A 24,129-nucleotide genomic window follows, 5' to 3' on the forward strand; every position below is an offset into this window, starting at 1 on the left:
GGTAAATCTCCTCTGCACCCTCTCAAGGGCCTTCACATCCTTCCAAAAGTGTGGTGACCAGAACTGGATGCAATACTCCAGTTGTGGTCCAACCAGCGCTTTATAAAGGTTCAGCATAACTTCTCTACTTTTGTACTCAAAACCTAAAGCCTCTATTTATGAAGCCCAAGATCCCATATGCTTTGTTAACCACTCTCTCAATATGTCCTGCCACCGAGGTATAGAGTAGAAAATCGTGGAAATTATGATGAACCTTTATAAAACACTGGTTCGACCCAAACTGGAGTATTGTGTCCAATTATGAGCACCGCACTTTAGGAAGGATGTGAAGGCCTTAGAGAGAGTACAGAAAAGATTTACGAGAATGATTCCAGGGATGAGGGACTTTAGTTACGTGGATACACTGGAGAAGCTGGGGTTGTTCTCCATAGAGCAGAGAGGATTGAGAGTAGATTTGATAGAGGTATTCAAAATCATGAGGGGTCTGGACAGAGTAGATAGAGAGAAACTGTTCATATTGGCGGAAGAATCGAGAACCAGAGGACACAGATTTAAGATGATTGGCAAAAGAACCAAAGGCGACGTGTGGTATAACTTGTTCACTCAGCGAGTGGTTAGGATCTGGAATGCACTGCCTGGAAGGCTGGTGGAGACAGATTCAATCACAGCTTTCAAAGGGGAATTGGATAAGTACCTGCAGGACAAACATTTGCAGGGCTACGGGGAAGGGGCAGGAACAGTGGGACTAGCTGAAGTGGTATTGCAGAGAGCCGGCACGGGCTCGACGGGCCGAATGGCCTCCTTCTGTGCTGTAACCATTCTATGATAAGCTTTTGGTCACCTGTCCTAGTATCTCCTTATGTGGCTCGGTGTCAAATTCTGTCTGATAATCGCTCCTGTGAGCCCCTTGGGATGTTTTACTACTTTACAGACGCTATATAAATGCAAGTTATTGCTGTAGATGGCTCTGGCACGGCACATGAGCAGCGGCGGATATGATGGGTGAAAATAGCTTCCCTCTATGCTTAACTTTCCAAGATTTGGGAAATGTGAGGAATTTCAGAGCGGTCAATTGTCCTCAGGTGGGGTGCTGTTTGTATTCAACCCCAGTGGCCTAATGGATAAGGCACTGGCCTCCTAAACCAGGGATTGTGTGTTTGAGTCTAATCTGGGGTGATGTGTTTTTAATGATTGACACTATGGCGGATTAGACGGGGCAAGTGATGGAAAGTACAGCCAGGCGGGGAGGCTGCATTAACCGTAACTTGTGAGCCAAATTTCCGTCAAGGCCATGATGTCAATGCAATCATCCGCAATAAGCTCAAGGGTGGTGAGGGCCTTGTGGACAAGTGTATTGACAATTCGAGGAAGTGGGAGCAGGGATTTGGGAGGGCCGAGTGACCAAGAGGTTTGATGGAGGTATTTCCGTGGAAGTTTCCAGGGCTCACTGATGTAAACAAAGAGGTGGATGGTCAGTGGGCCCAGGTAACTTTAAACTTGTGGCTTGGGCTAGAATGCAACCACACAGGATCTTACCTATCAGCCAAGGTCCCAGACTCCTCCATCACCATCCCTGGGTATGTCCCGTCCCACAAGCAGGACAGACCCACCAGAGGTGGCGGCCCAGTGGTCCACAGACAGGAGGAAGTGGCCCTGGGAGTCCTCAACGCTGACTCCGGACCCCATGAACTCTCATGCCATCAGGTGGACTTCAATGTCCATCACCATAAGAACATAAGAAGTAGGAGCAGGAGTCGACCATACAGCCCTTCGAGCCTGCTCCGCCATTCAATAAGATCATGACTGATCTTCGACCTCAACTCCACTTTCCCACCCGAGCCGATATCCCTTGTTCCCCCTAAAGTCCAAATATCTATCAATCTCAGCCTTGAATATAGTCCACGACTCAGCATCCACAGCCCTTCGGGGCAGAGAAGTCCAAACATTCACAACCCTCTGAGTGAAGAAATTCCTCCTCATCTCAGTCTTAAATGGCCGACCCCTTATCCTGAGACTATGCCCCCTAGTTCTAGACTCTCCAGCCAGGGGAAACAACCTCTCAGCATCTACCCTGTCAATCCCCCTCAGAATCTTATATGTTTCAATGAGACCACCTCTCATTCTTCTAAACTCCAGAGAGTATGGGCCCATTCTACTCAATCTCTCATCATAGGACAGCCCTCTCATCCCAGGAATCAACCTAGTGAACCTTCGTTGCACCGCCTCTAAGGCAAGTATATCCTTCCTTAGATAAGGGGACCAAAACTGTGCACAGTACTCCAGGTGTGGTCTCACCAAAGCCCTGTACAATTGTAGTAAGACTTCCTTACTCTTGTGCTCCAACACCCTTGCAATAAAGGCCAACATGCCATTTCCCTTCCTAATTGCTTGCTGTACCTGCATGCTAACTGTCTGTGTTTCCTGTACGAGGACACCTAAATCTCTTCGAACAGCAACATATAATTGATGGGCCTTCAATAACCACAAAACTAGAAGTTATAGACTTAAACAAGTTGGCTTTTAATCACTAAGATCAGAGCTAACATCTCAACATTCCGACTGGTTCACAGGAATGAGTCATACAGATCCTGGGATCTTTATGTAAGAAAAGTCAGGGGCAGAGCCAAGAGCCAAGACCTGGAACCTCCCAGATTAGTCGGGAAAGAGGAAGTGAAACTATACACAGTGGGGGAGGGTAATATACATGAGTGCAAAATGAATACAGGATCAAGACAAACAGATTTCATTACATTCACCCCTTCTATAGATTTAGTCCATCGGGGTGATGTTTCTTAAAAGTTGGTATAAGTGAGTCTGTCAGGAGGTTTTGCAGTTCTCAGTGATCGGCGCAAAGCCGGTTGGGGTGCCTCTTGGGGAGTGGATTCTGGTTCCTCCGCTGTCCGGGCCTCTGCAGTGTCTTCCAGGTTATCTGCAGTGTCCTCCAGGTTAAAGTTGGGTATTGATACCTCTGGGTGTCCTGTCTCTTTGTAGTGTAGGTCTTCATCGGGTAGTCTCCCATCGTTCTCTCCGCTCCCCGAGGGAGCGAGGTCTTTTATGGAAACAGTGTCCTCTCGCCCGTCAGAGTATTCGATATAGGCGTACTGAGGGTTTGCATGGAGGAGCTGTACCTTTTCCACAAGGGGGTCCGTTTTATGGCCTCTCACGTGCTTCCGCAATAGTACTGTCCCCGGAGACGTCAGCCACGTGGGTAGAGATATGCCCGAGGTGGATTTCCGGGGGAAATCGAACATCTTTTCATGAGGGGTAGCGTTAGTGGCAGTACATAACAGAGACCTTATGGAGTGGAGCACGTCTGGGAGGACTTCCTGCCAGCGGGAGGTCGGAAGGCCTTTTGACTTTAAGGCTAACGTGACAGCATTCCAAACAGTAGCATTCTCCCTTTCCACTTGCCCATTACCCCGGGGGTTGTAGCTCGTGGTCCTGCTAGTGGCTATCCCCTTCGAGAGCAAGAACTGGCGCAGCTCGTCTCTCATGAATGACGTCCCCCTATCGCTGTGTATGTAATTCGGCATGCCAAACATGCAGAATAGATTACAGAGACACTTGATGACCGTGGCACTGGTCATGTCTGGGCAGGGAATGGCGAAGGGGAAGCGGGAATATTCATCAATGATATTGAGGAAGTATACGTTACGGTCGGCAGAGGGAAGGGGTCCCTTGAAGTCCAGACTTAGGCGCTCGAATGGCCGTGTGGCTTTGATAAGGTGTGCACGGTCAGGCCTGTAGAAACGAGGCTTGCATTCCGCACAGATGCGGCAGGCTCTGGTCATTGCCCTGACCTCCTCGATGGAGTGGGGCAGATTGCGGGACTTTATAAAATGGTATAGTCGGGTGACCCCTGGGTGACAGAGGTCGTTGTGGAGACCCTGTAATTTGTCCGTATGAATGCTGGCACACATTCCCCGCGATAGGGCGTCTGGGGGTTCATTAAGGGCTCCCGGCCTGTACATAATATCATAGTCGAACGTGGATAGTTCGATCCTCCACCTGAGTATTTTGTCATTCTTGATTTTCCCCCTTTGTTTGTTATTAAACATGAAAGCCACCGACCGCTGGTCGGTGAGCAGGGTGAAACGTTTGCCGGCTAGGTAGTGTCTCCAGTGCCGCACTGCCTCCACTATAGCCTGTGCCTCCTTCTCGACAGAAGAGTGCCTGATTTCAGGTCCCTGAAGGGTTCGGGAGAAGAAGGCCACAGGTCTCCCAGCCTGATTGAGGGTCGCAGCTAAGACAAAGTCTGACGCATCGCTTTCGACTTGAAAGGGAATGCATTCGTCCACTGCACACACTGCAGCCCTTTCAATGTCCTGTTTAATACTGGTGATAGCCTCCCGAGCTTCAGCTGATAGTGGGAAGGACGTTGATTTAATGAGGGGTCGGGCCTTATCAGAGTAATTGGGCACCCATTGGGCATAATACGAAAAAAATCCCAGGCACCTTTTTAAAGCTTTGGGATTGTGTGGCAGGGGCAGTTCCTTTAGGGGGCGTAATCGGTCAGGGTCCGGTCCAATTACCCCATCTTCCACCACACAGCCGAGGATACAGAGACGGGCTATGTTGAAGACACATTTGTCTTCGTTGTAGGTTAGATTCAGCTTTAGGGTAGTTTTTAAAAATCTCGCAAGATTTAGATCGTGGTCTTGCTGGTTGTGCCCGCAGATAGTGACATTGTCCAGATAGGGGTAGGTAGCTTGTAGTTTATTCTCGTCAACCATGCGGTCCATCTCACGTTGGAAGACCGAGACCCCATTTGTTACCCCGAAGGGCACTCTGAGAAAATGGTAGAGGCGCCCGTTCGCCTCGAAGGCGGTGTATGGGCTGTCCTCCGTTCTAATGGGGAGCTGGTGATACGCGGATTTGAGGTCGATAGTCGAGAAGACTCGGTATTGCGCAATCTGGTTGACCACTTCTGATATGCGGGGTAAAGGGTAGGCGTCCAGCTGGGTATAAATATTAACAGTCTGGCTGTAGTCAATTACCATCCGTTTCTTTTCGCTATTTTTAACTATGACTACTTGGGCACGCCACGGGCTGGTACTGCATTCAATAATGCCTTCCCGCAGGAGTCTGTCCACTTCCGCCTTGATAAAGTGTCTGTCTTCCAGACTGTACCGTCTACTTTTGGTCACTGTGGGCCTACAGTTCGGAGCGAGATTAGTGAATAAAGAGGGCGGGCTGATTTTTAAGATTGATAGGCCACAGACTGTGAGTGGCGGCTGGGACCCGCCATATGCTAGCGTGACACTTTCATGGTGGCACTGGAAGTCCAGGCCCAAGATTACATTAACACAGAGTTCTGGCATCACGAGGAGTTTAAAATCCTTGTAGTCCGTGCCTTTTACAGTCAGTGTTACCACACAGTAGCCCAAAATGTCTGAAGTGTGGGGCTTAGCAGCCATAGCAATTCTGCTCCGTGTAGGGGTTACCGTTAATGAGTGCCGCTGTACCAGGCTAGGGTGGATAAAACTCTCGGTACTCCCACAGTCAATTAAACATTTCCTTAAATTCCCGTTTACCTGTATATCCATCATGAATTTTGTCAACGGGTGTGGCCTGGATTGATCCACCGTGATCGAAGCCACTGTTGGGCCCTGGGCGGCCGTTGAGTCGGGAAAAGATGGCGGATCCCAAGATGGCGGCCCGCATGGCACGCACGAGGCGGTGACGGAGTTGGAAATCGGATTCCCCCTGCAGACTTTGCTAAAATGCCCCTTTTTCTTACATTTGAAGCATGTAGCGTCCTTCGCTGGGCATCGTTGTCTGGGGTGCTTGGCCTGGCCGCAGAAGTAGCATGGTGATTATCTTAGTGATTAAAATTGATGGGCCTTCAATAACCACAAAACAAGAAGTTATAGACTTAAACAAGTTGGCTTTTAATCACTAAGATCAGAGCTAACATCTCAACACGCCGACTGGTTCACAGGAATGAGTCATACAGATCCTGGGATGTTTATGTAAGAGAAGTCAGGGGTGGAGCCAAGAGCCAAGACCTGGAACCTCCCAGGTTAGTCGGGAAAGAGGAAGTGAACCTATACACAGTGGGGGAAGGTAATATACATGAGTGCAAAACGAATACAGGATCAAGACAAACAGATTTCATTGCAATGCTATTCCCATTTCTAATTGCTTGCTGTACCTGCATGCTAGCTGTCTGTGTTTCCTTTACGAGGACACCTAAATCTCTCTGAACACCAACATTTAATAGTTTCTTACCATTTAAAAAATATTCTGCTTTTCTATACTTCCTAACAAAGTGAATAACCTCACCTTTCCTCACATTATTCTCTATTTGCCACCTTATTGCCCACTCACTTAATCTGTCCAGATCCCTTTGCAGGCTCTTTGTGTCCTCCTCACAGCTTACTTTTCCACCTAGCTTTGTATCGTCAGCAAATCTGGATAGATTGTCCTCGGCCCCTTCATCTAAGTCATTAATATAGATTGTAAATAGCTGAGGCCCAAGCACCCCACTAGTTACAGCCTGCCAACCAGAAAATGAACCGTTTATCCCTACCCGCTGTTTTCTGTCTGTTAGCCACTCCTCTATCCATGCAAATATATTACCCCAACCCCAGGATACCTTATCTTGCGTAGCGTTGTGGTTGTTGGAGGTCAAACACCTCAGCCCCAGGACATCGCTGCAGGAGTTCCTCAGGGCAGCGGCTCACCACCACCTTCTCAAGGGCAATTAGGGATGGGCAATAAATGCTGGCCTTGCCAGCGACGCCCATATCCCAGGAACAAATAAAAATAAAACCTTTTACGTGGCACCTTATTGAATGCCTTTTGGAAATCCAAAAATACAACATCCACTGGTTCCCATTTATCTACCCTGCTAGTTACATCCTCAAAATACTCCAATAAATTTGTTAAACACAATTTCCCTTTCACAAAAACCGAATGATATGATTTTCTAAGTGCATTGTTACCACTTCCTCAATAATGGATTCCAACATTTTCCCGATGACTGATGTCAGGCTAACTGGCCTGTCTTCTCTCTCCCTCCTTATTGTGGATGATTGCATTGACCTTACGGCCTTGATGGAATCTTGGCTACAGGTGATAATACAATCCTCCTTAATGCAGCCTCCCCGCCTGGCAGCACCTTCCACCACTTGCCCCGCCTAAACTGCTGTTGTGTCAATCATTAAAAACAGATCATCCCAGATGGGGCTCACACCCACAATCCCTGGCTTAGGAGGCCAGTGCCTTATCCATTAGGCCACTGGGGCTGAATACACAATGTAACCTGCCTGAGGACAATTGGCCGCTCCGAAATGTGACATCTGCCTCAGTTTCAGAGTCTTCGAAAGTTCAGCAGAGATGGGAGCTATTTTCACCCATCATATCTGTCACTGCTCGCGCCGTACCAGAGCCATCTACAACAACAACTTGCATTTATATAGCGCCGTTAACATAGTAAAATATCCCAAGGTGCTTCACAGGAGCGATTATCAAACAGAATTTGACACCGAGCCACATAAGGAGATATTAGGACAGGAGTCCTAAACCTTGGTCAAAGAGGTAGGTTTTAAGGAACATTTAAAGGAGGAGAGAGAGGCAGCGAGGCGGAGATGTTTAGGGAGATACCGTGCCCACTGTCCATTCCCCGACCCTGCCCGCTCTTTGTTTTCATCAGTGAGCCCTGGAACTTTGCTCAAATTTGATTCCCAATTCCTGGCCTTCTCTGCCATCAATACTACACTGCTCCACTGGGCTCCACTGGAATACACTGTAAGACTCAGCTGCTGTGACTCTGATCTTCTATTCAGTTGCTGCAGTTTGAAGGTAACTTTGTCCAGTTTACAGCCCATCCCCCATCACTGCTGTTACCTGCTGAGTCTGTGACTGTCCCAGTGGTTTATTTTGCTGCTGTCTGGGTTCTGACCAGAAATTCCCTCTCCTGGGCCGACATCCATTTCTTGGCTGTTTCCAGATCTTATGCTGGCTGTAGTGTATGTAACGTTCCACCTTTAAGAGAACTATTTTAAGGGTTGCACTACTTTATCTTGGCTACTGTATACTGTAATACCGGTGGTGACCACACCGGTATATAAGTGCTGTGTATGGATTTATTGGGCAGATTCGCCCTGACCTTCGAATAGTAAAGTCCTGTTAAAGTTACTCTTGTAGTCTGTGTATTAATTCGCCATATAACACACAGACTTTACAGTGGCGACGAGTTCGATCTTACCCTGCGGCAGCGATACATCCGAAGCAGTTAACGAGCATCGAGAAGAGGCAGCCGCCCTCGTCGTTCTGCTGAGAGAAGACTCGAGTCTGCAGAGCAAGGAAGAAGGAAGAATTCAGACACGAAGCCTTCCATCAGCAACAGGCAGTGATCGTCCCTTCTGTCACGGTGGTGAGTGAGCCGATCAGCCACGAGAAGCAAGTCGGCCACGTTGACTGTGAGTAGGGGGGAAATAAAAAGAAACGGAGGATAAGGGCGGTGAACTCGACCACGGTCGGGGGAAAGGAGCCGGACAGAAGTCGGGGCCAGTGACGCTGAGACTGGGGCAGCGTAGGGCACGGAAGCCGCGGTACAAGCGGGAACGCAGCCGGTGTGAGAGACCGGGCTACAAGTGGGAACGCAGCCATTGTGAGAGACCGGGCTACAAGCGGGCTGGGAGACGCAACAGCGTCGGGAGACAGCTCGACCGCGACCGGCGAAAAAGGCCGGGCAGCTACCGAGGCCGCGAGGCGCTGCGACCGGGATCGTAAGGCGCGGGAAGAAATAAATAAATAAAACTGCAGAGAGCTCAGCCGCAGCCGGGGGAGGAAAGGACCGGACTGCGAGAGGGCTGGGGAGGCGCGATTGAAAGCCGCTGAGGGAGAGACAGAGCCCGAGCGAGCGGGAGAGCTTCAGAATAAACTGAAGCCGGCGCGCAGGCTGCGAAACCCGAAAGCCAGCGGTCGTCGCCTGAGGGCAAAGCTTACCCCCCGCCAGAGGAAGACAAGCGTGGGAAACCGCCATCCTCGGAGGCGGGGAAGAAGATAAGCGCGGGAAACCGCCATTTTTGAAAAAAAAAGTTAAAAATAAAGAAAAATTTCGTTGTTGTTCTCAGAAAGATTGTGAAGATGCCTAAGTGTGGTAACATCAACGATTTCGATTCCGATGTGGAAGATTGGGCCACGTATGTAGAACGCATCAAGATATATTGTAAGGTCAATAAGATAGCAAATTATGATAAAGCTCTAACCTTACTAAACTCAATGGGTGCGAAGACATACGGGCTATTGAAGCATCTTCTATCACCAGCTAAACCGGCGGATCAGTCTTTCGCTAATATTGTTGCTGTCCTGAAGGATCATTTGAACCCCACACCGCTGATGTTAGCGGAACGATCTAAATTTTACGTGAGAACGCAACTAAAAGAGGGAAGCAACGCGGAGTACTTGGTTGAACTGCGTAGGCTAGCAAAATACTGTCAGTTTGGGGAAAATCTGACAGAGGCACTGAGAGACAAGTTCGTGTGTGGGATGTCGAAGGAAGAAACACAAAAGCGACTGCTCGACGAGAACGATCTTACACTTGATCAGGCTGTCCTTATTGCAGCATCGCACGAAGCTGCAGCGAGAGGCACGGCGGAGATGCAGCTGAAGACAGCGGTACTCAGCGTGGATCAAATGACTTCGGGTACAACGAAATGTTATCGTTGTGGGAAGACAACACACGACCAGAACCAATGCTGGTTTAAAAACCAGGAATGTAGAAAATGTGGCAAGCTTGGTCACATAGCTAAAGTATGCCGGTCAGGAAAGAAGACCAGCAACGATAAGTCACCGCAGAAGAAGTACAGAAAGGTACATAAGGTGACTGTGAAGAGTTCAGATGAACAGAATTCGGATTCAGACTCCAACAGCAAGGAACTGGGTAGTCTGAGAATTCACAATGTGAGTAAGGAAACTGACCGACAAACTATCTGGGTCACACTACAGATTGCAAAAGTCCAAGTGAAGATGGAAGTGGACACCGGATCGGCATTGACGGTCATGAATAAGCAAGATTACAAAAAGTTATTCAAACATATTCCCCTACGGGATACGGAGATAGTATTGCAGACATACACGGGGCATAAAGTATACCCCATCGGAAAGATAAAAGTCAAGGTGAGACACAAGGGCAAAGAACACCAAGAAATGGACATATATGTACTACCCGAGGGAGGTCCACCACTTCTGGGGCGGGAGTGGATCAGGAAAATAAAGATAGACTGGCACTCCCTAAACACAATGACGGTAGATTCCAGAAAGAAAGATGTCAAACCTGAACGATTGTCCAGAATATTGGACGAGGCTAAAGAGGTATTCCAGCAGGGACTGGGAATACTGAGAGGAATTAAGGCAAAAATCAAGATTGCAGAACATGCAAGCCCAAAATTTTTCAAAGCTAGATCGGTACCTTACGCGATACGACCTGCTGTGGAGGCAGAACTGGAAGAGCTTGAATGTTCAGGGGTACTGTCTAAGGTGGACTGGAGTGAGTGGGCCACGCCCATTGTTCCCGTCATGAAGCCTTCGTCAAGTATCAAGCCAGGGGGACCGGGAAAGGTCCGCATCTGCGGAGACTTCAAGCTCACAGTTAATCCGGTGCTTCACACGGTACAATACCCGCTTCCGCGGATTGAGGATATCTTTGCTTCATTGTCTGGCGGGAAACACTTCACCAAGATAGACCTGGCGCAAGCATACTTACAGATGGAAGTCGAGGAAGAGTCGCGCCAGTATCTCACAATCAACACGCACAGAGGCTTGTATCGATATAATAGACTGGTTTTTGGAGTGGCTTCGGCTCCAGCAATTTGGCAGAGGGCCATGGAGCAGGTCTTACAGGGTATTCCAAGCACTCAGTGTTACTTGGACGATATCCTGATTACGGGAGAGGATGAGGAGGAACACCTCACAAATTTGAAACTGGTGCTCACCAGGTTGAAGGAATATGGCCTTCGAGCTAACCGCCAGAAATGTGAGTTCTTTCAGAAACGGATCTCGTACTGTGGTCATGTCATTGACCAAGAGGGCCTGCACAAGTCACCTGAAAAGATCGAAGCTGTCGTGAAGGCCCCCGCTCCGGAAAATGTATCACAGTTGAAGTCGTTTCTGGGGTTGATTAACTATTACCATAAGTTTCTGCCAAATCTATCCACGGTGCTGCACCCGCTGAATGCTCTGTTGCGGAAAGAAGTACCATGGAAGTGGAGCGAGGACTGTAAGAAGGCCTTTCGCAAAAGCAAGGCATTGATCACCTCTGAGGAAGTGTTGGCTCACTTCAATCCAACGCTACCTCTTCGTCTAGCTTGTGATGCTTCCCCTTATGGTATTGGAGCAGTACTCTCACACAAGTTGCCAAATGGCTCGGAAAGGCCAGTCGCATTTGCATCCCGATCATTGACCTCCGCTGAGTGCAATTATGCTCAGATAGATAGGGAGGTTCTCAGCCTTGTGTGGGGAGTAAAGAAATTCAATCATTACCTGCAGGGCAAGAAGTTTACATTGCTGACAGACCACCAGCCGTTGGTATCCATATTCAACCCTAACAAGGCCGTTTCCACTATGACAGCGCAAAGGCTACAGAGGTGGTCCGTGTTACTAGGGGCACACCAATATGACATCGAATACAAAAGGTCCAAACAGCATGGAAATGCTGATGGGTTATCGCGCTTACCGTTGCCAGTGGTAGAAGAGGCGACTACAGTGGACCCAGTGGAGATGTTCCACTCAACCATAGTGGAATGTCTACCAGTAACAAATTCTATGATCGAAAAGGAAACAAGAAATGACCCGACTCTCTCACGAGTCTACGATTTAACGGTGGAGGGATGGCCAGCACATGGCGAACCAATGTTGCCAGCATTTTCGCAAAGAAGAGAACAGCTGTCAGTGTGCCGAGGAACCTTGATGTGTGGATCTAGAGTGGTGATTCCACCCAAACTCCAGCATAAAGTGCTAAAGGAGCTTCATGAGGGGCATCTGGATGGAGTGAAAATGAAGAACCTAGCCAGAGCGTTTGTGTGGTGGCCAGGTATTGATGGAGACATCGAAGAAATAACCAAGAGCTGTCTAGGATGCCAGAAGGTCCAAAACGCCCCACCACAAGCTCCTCTGCATCCATGGGAGTGGCCCTCATCTCCATGGCAAAGGGTACATATTGACTTTGCTGGTCCATTTATGAACTCAATGTTTTTAATCGCGGTGGATGCACACTCCAAGTGGCCGGAGGTAATAAAGATGTCCTCCACCACCACGGAAAAAACCATCACAGTATTAAGGACCATATTTGCCAGGAATGGGCTGCCGGAACAGATCTGTTCTGATAATGGACTGCAATTTGTGTCCGAAGAATTCAGGAAGTTCTTAAAAAGCAATGGGGTTAAGCACGACACGTCCGCCCCATACCATCCCGCCACCAATGGATTAGCTGAAAGGTTTGTCCAGACCTTCAAGAAGGCCATAAAGGCCATGGGTAATGAAGACATAAATCTACAACATAAGGTAGATAACTTCTTGTTGGCGTACAGGAATGCAACACATGCGGTCACAAACCAAACTCCCGCCATGATGTTTTTCAATAGAAGACTAAGATGCCGGCTGGATTTGATTAAGCCAAACGTCAGAAGGGATGTAGAGAACCGGCAATTTCAAGGCATGAATGAAAGGCCAACTAGAACCTTCCAGATAGGTCAACAAGTTTTGGCCCGGGACTATCGTACCGAGAAATGGCAGCCTGGAACTATTGGAAAAAGGCTAGGACCGCTGATGTATACCGTGGACATTGGTGAAAGCATAATAAGGCGCCATGTTGACCAGATCATAGAGTCATCCACAAAGGGCCAACCTACTCCACAACTCTATACGCCTAATGTTGAAGCAGAGATACCCAGAGCATCTACCTCCGATCCGGTAATACTGGAATCAGATGAACCTGACACTGTCCTTCAAGCAGAATCGACCTTGCCAGAAGAACCTACTACACCACCGAAAACTACTACACCACCAAGGCGTTATCCGGACAGAGTCAGGAAGCCTCCAGAGAGACTGAATCTGTGAACTGTTTTACATAAAGTTGTATATATGTTATGATGTTATATTAATGGGAATATATATATACTGTTAACCTAAAAAGGGAGGATTGTAGTGTATGTAACGTTCCACCTTTAAGAGAACTATTTTAAGGGTTGCACTACTTTATCTTGACTACTGTATACTGCAATACCGGTGGTGACCACACTGGTATATAAGTGCTGTGTAAGGATTTATTGGGCAGATTTGCCCTGACCTTCGAATAGTAAAGTCCTGTTAAAGTTACTCTTGTAGTCTGTGTATTAATTCGCCATATAACACACAGACTTTACAGTGGCCTCCAACCTCACCAGTGCTTTCTGCCCCACGGCAATTCTGCAGCATTTCCACAGACATACCTCCAGCTCTCCCGAATCCACTCCCGTTAGAATGCCCAACAACTTCCGAACACTGCCCTGACCAACTGCGAATTTATTCTGGATGGTTGCATTGACATTCTGGGCCTTGACGGCTATACCGTAGTGCCAATCTTTAAAAACACATCACCCCAGATGGGATTCGAACCCACAATCCCTGGCTTAGGAGGCCAGTGCCTTATCCATTAGGCCACTGGGGCTGTACAGCAAATGCTGAAAATCATGAGTCTTAAGGGTCAGTTTGTGACCGCCAAATCATTATTTACAGGGCAAATTATTCTCACTGCAGACTGAAAATCTTTGATTAGGATTTAAAATGCACATTGTTGGGAGGCTAATGAATCGATTCACCCCATTCTCCCCATGTGGCCCGAATACTACGGTAGGTAATCAATCAAACCCAAACTGCACAGCCAGAGTAAAGTTTGTACAGGACACAATTTCAAAATTTGCAGATGACACAAAACTTGGAAGTGCAGTGAACAGTGAGGAGGATAGCGATAGACTTCAAGAGGACATAGACAGGCTGGTGGAATGGGCGGACATGTGACAAATGAAATTTAACGCAGAAAACTGATACATTTTGGTAGAAGGAATGAAGAGAGGAAATATAAACTAAAGGGTACAATTCTAAAGGGGGTGCATGAACAGACAGAACTAGGGGTGTATGTTCACAAATCATTGAAGGTGGCAGGGCAGCTTGAGAAAGCAGTTAAAAAAGCTTACGGGATCCTGGGCTTCATGAATAGAGTCGTAGAGTCATCGAGTCATAACGGCACAGAGGGAGGCCATTCAGCCCATCGAGTCAATGCCAGGTCTCTTTGGAGCAATCCAGTCAGTCCCAATCCCCCGCTCTATTCCCATAGCCCTGCAAGTTTATTTCCCTCAAGTACCTATAGCACCGTTAACATAGTAAAATGTCCCAAGGTGCTTCACAGGAGCGATTATCAAACAGAATTTGACACCGAGCCACATAAGGAGATATTAGGACAGGTGTCCTAAACCTTGGTCAAAGGGGTAGGTTTTAAGGAACATTTAAAGGAGGAGAGAGAGGTAGCGAGGCGGAGATGTTTAGGGAGATACCGTACCCACTGCCCATTCCCCAACCCTGCCCGCTCTTTGTTTTCATCAGTGAGCTCTGGAACTTTGCTCAAATTTGATTCACAATTCATGTCCTTCTCCACCATCAGTACTCCACTGTAAGACTCAGCTGCTGTGACTCTGATCTTCTATTCAGTTGCTGCAGTTTGAAGGTAACTTTGTCCAGTTCACAGCCCATCCCCCATCGCTGCTGTTACCTGCTGAGTCTGTGACTGTCCCACTGGTTTATTTTGCTGCTGTCTGGGTCCTGGCCAGAAATTCACTCTCCTGGGCCGACGTCCATTTCTCCACTGTTTCTGGGTCTTATGGTGGCCTCCAACTTCACCAGTGCTTTCTTGCCCCACGGCAATTCTCCACATTTCCACAGTAATAGCTCCAGCGTAACTCTGGGTTGCTCTGCCCTCCCAAATCCTCACTCACTTTGGAACGCCCATCAACTTGCAAACTCGGCTCTTACTATCTACGAGCTTATTCTGGACGATTACACTGATATTATGATATTGACCGAAACTTGGCTGACAGGTGCCGATAAAATCCCCCCCGGCTGCACCTTTCGCCCCTGGCAATCTTTAAAAACACATCACCCCAGATGGGATTCAAACACACAATCCCTGATTTAGGAAGCCAGTGCCTTATCCATTAGGCCACTGGGGCTACAAATAACTTGCTGAAAATCGTGAGACTTAAGGGCCATTTTGTGACGTCCAAATCATTATTTAGAATCATAGAATCATAGAAATTTAAAGCAAAGAAGGAGGCCATTTTGGCCCATCGTGTCCGCGCCGGCCAACAAAGAGCTATCCAGCCTAATCCCACTTTCCAGCTCTTGGTCCGTAGCCCTGCAGGTTACGGCACTTCAAGTGTACATCCAAGTACTTTTTAAATGTGATGAGGGTTTCTGCCTCTACCACCCTTTCAGACAGTGAGTTCCAGACCCCCACCACCCTCTGGGTGAAGAAATTTCCCCTCAAATCTCCTCTAATCCCCTCTACCAATTACTTTAAATCTATGACCCCTGGTTATTGACCTCTCTGCTAAGGGAAATAGATCCTTCCCATCCACTCTATCTGGGCCCCTCATAATTTTATGCACCTCAATTAAATCTCCCCTCAGTCTCCTCTGTTCCAAAGGAAACAACCCCAGCCGATCCAATCTTTCCTCACAGCTAAAATTCTCCAGTCGTGGCATTTACATTTACCTGGCAAACTATTCCCAACGCAGACAGAAAATCTTTGATTAGGATTTAAAATGCACATTGTTGGTTGGGGACTGAATCGATTCACCCCATTCTCCCCATGTGGCCCGAACAGCACAGTAGATAATCAATCAAACCCAAACTGTGCACAGCCAGAGTAAAGTTTGAGGTAAGGTACAAAGAACAAATGGATCAATGCTAATTTGTGTATCAGCACAAATAAATATTCATTTCAGGGAATGACAGTGTCAGGACTTCCAGATTTAGACCGGGATCACGTTCCTCCCCCATCCCCACTCTGCTCTCCGTGCTCTTTACCCCCCTCCGAGTTCCTGAACTTCTCTCCCCCCATTAGATCCTCTCCCCTTCCGATCTCCCTCTCTCCCCCCTCCAATCTCCTCACTCCCCCCTCCGATCTCCTCCCCACTTCTCCCTCTGATCTCCTCTCTCTCCCCCTCCAATCACCTCTCTCCCCCTCCGATCTCCTCTCTCCCCCTCCGATCTCCTCTCCCCTTCCGATCTCCCTCTCTCCCCCCTCCAATCTCCTCTCTCCCCCCTCCGATCTCCTCTCTCCCCCTCCGATCTCCCTCTCTCCTCCCTCCGATCTCCTCTCTCCCCCCTCCGATCTCCTCTCTCTCCCCTCCAATCTCCCCTCTTCCTTCCCCCTCCGAGCTCCTCCCCATTCTCCCTCCGAACTCCTCTCTCTCTCTCCCCTCCTCTCTCCCCCCTCCGATCTCCTCTCTCTCTCACCCTCCTCTCTCTCTCCCCTCCTCTCTCTCCCCCACCGATCTCCTTGCTCTCCCCTCCTCTCTCTCACACCCCCTGCTCTCTCCCCCTCCTCTCTTTCCTCATCTGATCTCCTCTCTCTCTCCTCCTCCTCTCTCTCTGATCTCTCCCTCTCTCCAATCTCCTCTCTCCCCCCTCCAATCTCCTCTCTCTCACTCCCCGTCCTCTCTCTCCCCCTCCTCTCTTTCCCCATCTGATCTCCTCTCTCTCCTCCTCCTCTCTCTCTGATCTCTCCCTCTCTCCGATCTCCTCTCTCCCCCCTCCAATCTCCTCTCTCTCACTCCCCATTCTCTCTCTCCCCCTCCTCTCTTTCCCCATCTGATCTCCTCTCTCTCTCCGATCTCTCTCTCTTCTCCTCTCTATCTCCTCCTCCTTTCTCTCTTTCCGATCTCCTCTCTCCCCCCTCCAATCTCCTCTCTCTCACTCCCCATTCTCTCTCGCCCCCTCCTTTCTTTCCCCATTTGATCTCCTCTCTCTCCCCAATCTCCTCTCTTCTCCCCTCTCTCTCTCTGATCTCTCTCTCTCTCCAGCCCCCTCTCCCTCTCTCCCTCTCCTCTCTTTCCCCATCCGATCTCCTCTCTCTCTCTCCTCCCTTCTCTCTCTCTTTCTTCTCCAATCTCTTCTCTCTCTTCCCCCTTCGATCCTCTCTCACTTTGCCCCTCCATCCCATCTCTCTCTCCCCCCGTTGATTCTCTCTCTCCCCTTTGGATCCTCGATTTTCCCCACCCCCCTCTTCCCTGGCCACCAGCGGCTCCCCTGAGTGGTCTTCTCCGCACGGAGCCGAGGAACGCCGGGCCCACGGTGCAGGCCACAACCGTTGGGTGCTGCACAGGTGAGGCTCCGGGATACAGCGCACCTGCGCAGACGGAGATCGGGCACACATGCACGGCTCCGGTCTACGGCGCATGTGCGCAGAAGGCCACAAACGTGTTCGTGCAAATAATCACAGCGGGAAAAGTGGAGAATTGCCATGGGGCAGAAAGCACTGGTGAGGTTGGAGGCCACCATAAGATCCGGAAACGGTGGAGAAATGGACGTCGGCCCAGGAGAGGGAATTTCTGGTCAGGACCCAGACAGCAGCAAAATAAACCAGTGGGACAGTCACAGACTCAGCAGGTAACAGCAGCGATGGGGGATGGGCTGTAAAGTGGACAAAGTTACCTTCAAACTGCAGCAACTGAATAGAAGATCAGAGTCACAGCAGCTGAGTCTTACAGTGTATTCCAGTGGAGCAGTGTAGTATTGATGGCAGAGAAGGCCAGGAATTGGGAATCAAATCTGAGCAAAGTTCCAGGGCTCACTGATGAAACCAAAGTGCGGGCAGGGTCGGGGAATGGACAGTGGGCACGGTATCTCCCTAAACATCTCCGCCTCATTACCTCTCTCATAGATACATAGATACATAGAAGATAGGAGCAGGAGTAGGACATTCGGCCCCTCGAGCCTGCTCCACCATTCAATGAGATCATGGCTGATCATCCAAATTCAGTACCCTGTCCCTGGTTTCTCCCCATATCCCTTGATCCCTTTAGCCTCAAGAAATATATCTAACTCCTTCTTGATTATATTTAATGAATTGGCCTCTACTGCCTTCTCTGGTAGAGAATTCCACAGGTTCACCACTCTGGGTGAAGAGATTCCTCCTCATCTCTGTCCTAAAGTTTCTCTCTCCTCCATTCAGATGCTCCTTAAATCCTACCTCGTTGACCAAGGTTTGGGACACCTGCCCTAATATCTGCTTATCTGAGTGACCGAGAGGTTTGCTGGAGGTATTTCCGTGGAAATTTCCAGGGCTGACTGATGTAAACAAAGAGGCAGTTGGGCTGTGGGCCCAGGTAACTTTAAACTTGTAGCTTGGGCTAGAATGCAACCACACAGGATCATACCTATCAGCCAAGGTCCCAGACTCCTCCATCACCATCCCTGGGTATGTCCCGTCCCACAAGCAGGACAGACCCACCAGAGGTGGCGGCCCAGTGGTACACAGACAGGAGGGAGTGGCCCTGGGAGTCCTCAACGCTGACTCCTGACCCCATGAACTCTCATGCCATCAGGTGGACTTCAATGTCCATCACCATAAGAACATAAGAAGTAGGAGCAGGAGTTGACCATACAGCCCTTCGAGCCTGCTCCGCTGTTCAATAAGATCATGACTGATCTTCGACCTCAACTCCACTTTTCCGCCCGACCCCATATCCCTTGTTCCCCCTAGAGTCCAAATATCTATCTATCTCAGCCTTGAATATACTCCACGACTCAGCATCCACAGCCCTTTGGGGTGGAGAATTCCAAAGATTCACAACACTCTGAGTGAAGAAATTCCTCCTCATCTCAGTCTTAAATGCACGACCCCTTATCCTGAGACTGTGACCCCTGGTTCTAGACACTCCAGCAAGGGGAAACAATCTCTCAGCATCTACCCTGTCAATCCCACTCAGAATCTTATATATTTCAATGAGATCACCTCTCATTCTTCTAAACTCCAGAGAGTATCGGCCCATTCTACACAATCTCTCCTCATAGGACAGTCCTCTCATCCCAGGAATCAATCTAGTGAACCTTCGTTGCACCGCCTCTAAGGCCTGTATATCCTTCCTTAAATAAGGAGACCAAAACTGTGCCCAGTGCTCCAGGTGTGGCCTCACCAAAGCCCTGTACAATTGTAGTAAGACTTCCTTACTCTTGTGTTCCAACACCCTTGCAATAAAGGCCAACATGCCATTTGCCTTCCTAATTGCTTGCTGTACCTGCATGCTAACTCTCTGTGTTTCCTGTACGAGGACACCTAAATCTCTCTGAACACCAACATTTAATAGTTTCTCACCATTTAAAAAATATTCTGTTTTTCTATTCTTCCTAACAAAGTGAATAACCTCACCTTTCCTCACATTATTCTCTATCTCCCACCTTATTGCCCACTCACTTAATCTGTCTAGATCACTTTGCAGGCTCTTTGTGTCCTCCTCACAGCTTACTTTTCCACCTAGCTTTGTATCGTCAGCAAATCTGGATACATTGTACTCGGTCCCTTCATCTAAGTCATTAATATAGATTGTAAATAGCTGAGGCCCAAGCACCCCACTAGTTACAGCCTGCCAACCGGAAAATGACCCGTTTATCCCTACCCGCTGTTTTCTATCTGTTAGCCACTCCTCTATCCATGCTAATATATTACCCCAACCTCAGGATATCTTATCTTGCATAGTGTTGTGGTTGTTGGAGGTCAATCACCTCAGCCCCTGGACATCGCTGCAGGAGTTCCTCAGGGCAGCGGCTCACCACCACCTTCTCAAGGGCAATTAGGGATGGGCAATAAATGCTGGCATTGCCAACGATGCCCACATCCCAGGAACAAATAAAAATAAAACCTTTTACATGGCACCTTATTGAATGCCTTTTGGAAATCCAAATATACGACATCCACTGGTTCCCATTTATCTACCCTGCTAGTTACATCCTCAAAATGTTAAACACAATTTCCCTTTCACAAAAACCTAATCATATGATTTTCTGAGTGCATTGTTACCATTTCCTTAATAATGGATTCCAACATTTGCCCAATGACTGATGTCAGGCTAACTGGCCTGTCTTCTCTCTCCCTCCTTATTGTGGATGATTGCATTGACCTTACGGCCTTGATGGAATCTTGGCTACAGGTGATAATACAATCCTCCTTAATGCATCCTCCCCGCCTGGCAGCACCTTCTACCACTTGCCCCGCCTAAACCACCGTTGTGTCAATCATTAAAAACACATCACCCCAAATGGGACTCGCACCCACAATCCTTGGCTTAGGAGGCCAGTGCCTTATCCATTAGGCCACTGGGGCTGAATACACAATGTAACCCGCCTGAGGACAATTGACCGCTCCGAAATGTGACATCTGCCTCAGTTTCAGAATCTTCGAAAGTTCAGCAGAGATGGGAGCTATTTTCACCCATCATATCTGTCACTGCTCGCGCCATACCAGAGCCACCTACAACAACAACTTGCATTTATATAACGCCGTTAACATAGTAAGATGTCCCAAGGCGCTTCACAGGAGCGATTATCAAATAGAATTTGACACCGAGCCACATAAGGAGATATTCGGACAGGTGCCCTAAACCTTGGTCAAAGAGGTAGGTTTTAAGGAACATTTAAAGGAGGAGAGAGAGGCAGCGAGGCGGAGATGTTTAGGGAGATACCGTGCCCACTGTCCATTCCCCGACCCTGCCCGCTCTTTGTTTTCATCAGTGAGCCCTGAAACTTTGCTCAAATTTGATTCCCAATTCCTGGCCTTCTCTGCCATCAATACTACACTACTCCACTGGGCTCCACTGGAATACACTGTAAGACTCAGCTGCTGTGACTCTGATCTTCTTTTCAGTTGCTGCAGTTTGAAGGTAACTTTGTCCAGTTTACAGCCCATCCCCCATCGCTGCTGTTTCCTGCTGAGTCTGTGACTGTCCCACTGGTTTATTTTGCTGCTGTCTGGGTCCTGGCCAGAAATTCACTCTCCTAGGCCAACGTCCATTTCTCCACCATTTCCGCATCTTATGCTGGCCTCCAACTTCACCACCGCTTTCTGCCCCACAACAATTCTCCAACATTTCCACGGAAATACATCCAGCGTACCTCTCAGTTACTCTGGATTGTGGTTGTTGGAGGTCAATCACCTCAGCCCCAGGAAATTGCTGCAGGAGTTCCTCAGGGCAGTGTCCTAGGTCCAACCATCTGCAGCTGCTTCATCAATGACCTTCCCTCCATCATAAGGTCAGAAGTGGGGATGTTCGCTGATGATTGCACAGAGTTCAGTTCCATTCACAACTCCTCAGATAATGAGGCAGTCCATGTCCGCATACAGCAAGACCTGGATGACAGTCAGGCTTGGGCTGATAAGTGGCAAGTAACATTGGCACCACACAAGTACCAGGCAGTGACTATCATAGAATCATAGAATGGTTACAGCACAAAAGAAGGCCATTCGGCCCGTGCCGGCTCTCAGCTAGTCCCACTCCCCTGCCCTTTCCCTGTAGCCCTACAATTTTCTTTCCTTGAGATACTTATCCAACACCCTGTTGAAAGTTAAGATTGAGTCTGCCTCCACCACCCTTTCAGGCAGCGCATTCCAGATCTTAACCATTCGCTGCGTAAAAAAGTTTTTTCCACTGAAGGGTGAGACTAGAACTAGGGGCCATAATCTTAGAATAAGGGGCTGCCCTTTCAAAACTGAGATGAGGAGAAACTTCTTTACTCAGAGGGTAGTAAATCTATGGAATTTGCTACCCCAGAGAGCTGTGGAAGCTGCAACATTAAATACATTTAAAATGGAGATAGACATTTTCCGAGCAGATAAGGGAATTAGGGGTTACGGGGAGAGGGCAGGGAAGTGGATGTGAGTCTAGAATCAGATCAGCCATGATCCTATTGAATGGCCGAGCAGCCGTATGGCCTACTCCTGCTCCTATTTCTTATGTTCTTATGTCGCCTTTGTTTCTTTTGCCAATCACCTTAAATCTGTGCCCTCTGATTCTCGAATATCTCCAACTTACGAGAGTCTAACCACCACCCCTTGATATTCAACAGCATTACCATCGCCGAATTCTGCGGTGAGTGTCTCGCCTCCTGACTCCCCAAAGCCTTTCCACCATCTACAAGTCAGGAGTGTGATGGAATACTCTGCACTGGCCAGGATGAGTACAGCTCCAACAACACTCAAGAAGATTGACACCACCCAGGACAAAGCAGCCCGCTTGATTGGGACTCGGAGCAGCGGGAGCAGAGGAGGAGCAGTCGGGTATAAAAACCCACGACCAGCGAGGCCCGAGAGCACTCGGAGCAGCGGGAGCAGAGGAGGAGCAGTCGGGTATAAAAACCCACGACCAGCGAGGCCCGAGAGCACTCGGAGCAGCGGGAGCAGAGGAGGAGCAGTCGGGTATAAAAACCCACGACCAGCGAGGCCCGAGAGCACTCGGAGCAGCGGGAGCAGAGGAGGAGCAGTCGGGTATAAAAACCCACGACCAGCGAGGCCCGAGAGCACTCGGAGCAGCGGGAGCAGAGGAGGAGCAGTCGGGTATAAAAACCCACGACCAGCGAGGCCCGAGAGCACTCGGAGCAGCGGGAGCAGAGGAGGAGCAGTCGGGTATAAAAACCCACGACCAGCGAGGCCCGAGAGCACTCGGAGCAGCGGGAGCAGAGGAGGAGCAGTCGGGTATAAAAACCCACGACCAGCGAGGCCCGAGAGCACTCGGAGCAGCGGGAGCAGAGGAGGAGCAGTCGGGTATAAAAACCCACGACCAGCGAGGCCCGAGAGCACTCGGAGCAGCGGGAGCAGAGGAGGAGCAGTCGGGTATAAAAACCCACGACCAGCGAGGCCCGAGAGCACTCGGAGCAGCGGGAGCAGAGGAGGAGCAGTCGGGTATAAAAACCCGCGAGGCCCGAGAGCACTTGGAGCAGCAGAGAGCAGCGAGGAGGAGCCTGGCTTAAAAACCGGCGGCAGTTGCGAGGCGTACCAAATCAACAGCAGAGGAGAGGGGTAAATAGTAATCAGTGTGTGACGTCACCAGGGAGCAGCTGGTGCAGTCGGGAGAGCAGGAGGCCAGTAACTCTTATATAGGTGGAGCTGTTGCTAAACCCGAAACACTACAGTGTAGTGTCTCCCACCCTTCCACCTCCTCTAACCTTTTAGGGGTTAGGGGAAGTTGAAAAGGTAGGTTCAATTTATTTTATTTCAGGAGCCTAACCTAGGTGGAAAAGGTTCCAGGACAGGAGGCGGCAGTGAAAATACAACACCAGAAAACAGGTAGGTGACTGGTTGGTGAGTACTTTCACAAACTTATTCTAAGTAGAATTCAATAATTAAGCTAAATCGTAGTAAATAAAAGGGTCTTGTAAGGGTTAAGTCATGGAAGGGCTGCTCAGACCCGTGTCATGCTCCTCCTGTGCCATGTGGGAAATCAGGGACACTGTCCCTGACAACTATGTGTGCAGGAAGTGTGTCCAGCTGCAGCTCCTAGCGGACCGCATGGCGGCGCTGGAGCTGCGAATGGACTCACTCTGGAGCATACGCGATGCTGAGGATCTTGTGGATAGCACATTCAGTGAGTTGGTCACACCGCAGGTAAAGGCTAGCTCAGACAGTAAATGGGTGACCAAAAGGCAGGGTAACGGCAGGAAGGTAGTGCAGGAGTCACCTGCGGTCATCTCCCTCCAAAACAGGTTTACCGTTTTGGGTACTGTTGGGGGAGATGACTTATCAGGGGAAGGCACCAGCAGCCAGGTTCAGGGCACCATGACTGGCTCTGCTGCACAGAAGGGCGGGAAAAAGAGGGATAGAGCTATAGTGATAGGGGATTCAATTGTAAGGGGGATAGACAGGAGTTTCTGTGGCCGAGACCGAGACTCCAAGATGGTATGTTGCCTCCCTGGTGCAAGGGTCAAGGATGTCTCAGAGCGGGTGCAGAGCATTCTGAAGGGGGAGGGGGATCAGCCAGTTGTCGTGGTACATGTAGGTACCAACGATGTAGGTAAAAAGAGGGAGGAGGTCCTACAAGCTGAATTTAGGGAGTTAGGAGCTAAATTGAAAAGTAGGACCTCAAAGGTAGTAATCTC

The 24,129-nt window shown here is 49.1% G+C and overlaps 1 non-coding gene across 1 annotated transcript; it reads right to left on the bottom strand.

Moving 5' to 3' along the window:
* Positions 1-13,581: 13,581 nt before the first annotated feature.
* Positions 13,582-13,654, bottom strand: trnar-ccu (transfer RNA arginine (anticodon CCU)). Its single transcript has one exon. It is a non-coding gene; the product is annotated as a tRNA-Arg (tRNA).
* Between the last annotated feature and the right edge of the window lie 10,475 nt (positions 13,655-24,129).

The sequence above is a fragment of the Somniosus microcephalus genome, chromosome 28 (assembly GCF_052327205.1).
Source record: "Somniosus microcephalus isolate GS21.2 chromosome 28, FLI_Smic_1.0, whole genome shotgun sequence".
NCBI lineage: Eukaryota > Metazoa > Chordata > Chondrichthyes > Squaliformes > Somniosidae > Somniosus > Somniosus microcephalus.